Consider the following 1,267-nt stretch of genomic DNA (forward strand, 5'->3'; position numbering starts at 1 on the left):
TCAAGAAATTCAATGTGCCCTGATGAATTCATACCACTTGTGTTCCATCGACGTACATATCCCCGGCTAACCCTACAAGCAGAAAAATAGCACCTTTCACAGTTAAGGTCTCTACATACCCGAAAGCCTTTTACTCTAATAGTTTCCTCCCACTAACTGCTCTATTTATGAATTTTCTTCTGTCTTGCTTCCTTGACTGTACTAATGCGCAAAAGATTAATTGTAACAGGGTGAAATGATACATTTGTCGCCCTAGAAAAGACTATATGATTCCATTTCTGGTTGATGAAAACCGGTTTTCTTTTTTGTTGCAAACCACTTACTAGTTGGCCAGTTTTGTACAAATTCCAAGAGCGATAAAAGCCTTCTATCATGTCTGGAAGTGACACAATGTTGAGGTGAAGGCAACGTCATGCCACCTCACATCTTCGAAGTTGGGTTTAAACACCAAAGTGTACCTGAATGTGCTGAAGGCGTGGTGACCAGTGACCAACTGGTGCTATCAGAAGTTTGCTGGCAGACTCTGGGTGTGGCAGCAGGACTCGACGCCGACCTACGTGTCCAAAGAGATCCAGGCTTGGCTTTAGAAAGAAGTACTATCACTGTGTACCCTTTCTCTCTCTCTCTCTCTCTCTCTCTCTCTCTCTCTCTCTCTTCCTCTTTCTCTCTTTCTCTTTTCTCTCTTTCTCTCTCTGGTTCCCCTTTCCCTGACCTTAACCCGCGCTGGACTATTTCGTTTGGTTATACGTCGAGAACATCACCAACATGACCTCCCACAACACCAAAGCCAGCCTGATCGCCGCCATCCGCCGTGTATTCGTTGAGCCCCCGCTGGTGCTTGTGGGAAAGACATGCTTCCAGTTTCGAGCCCGTATCCAAGCAGCGATTGAGGCTGAAGGTAACCACATTGAATAGATGTCAACTTTATGACATCAATAATTTACCTGAATTGAATTTTTCAAATAAAGCGGTAGTGTTGTTTTCTTTAGGGCGAAAACTTCATCGTTTCACCCTGTAGATATGTAGAGACTCCACTCCTAACATAGTTTCCTGTAGATAGGATAAAAACTAGTAGCCTTACGTGTCCATGTTTCAATACGTCTAGTTTGAGGCATAAAATGTCAAAAAAGACCCAAAGAACTTGGCGCATATTCGGTACTTTGTAGACTTAATGTCGTTTAACTTTAGTTATCCAATTAAAACCGATGTTACAACGTTATTATGTGATATTCGGAATAAAAGAAGAAGAAAATATTAAATAAGCAGA

The sequence above is a fragment of the Euprymna scolopes genome, chromosome 9, assembly GCF_053919585.1.
Source record: "Euprymna scolopes isolate OS-2025 chromosome 9, ASM5391958v1, whole genome shotgun sequence".
In the NCBI taxonomy this organism is placed as follows: Eukaryota; Metazoa; Mollusca; class Cephalopoda; order Sepiida; family Sepiolidae; genus Euprymna; species Euprymna scolopes.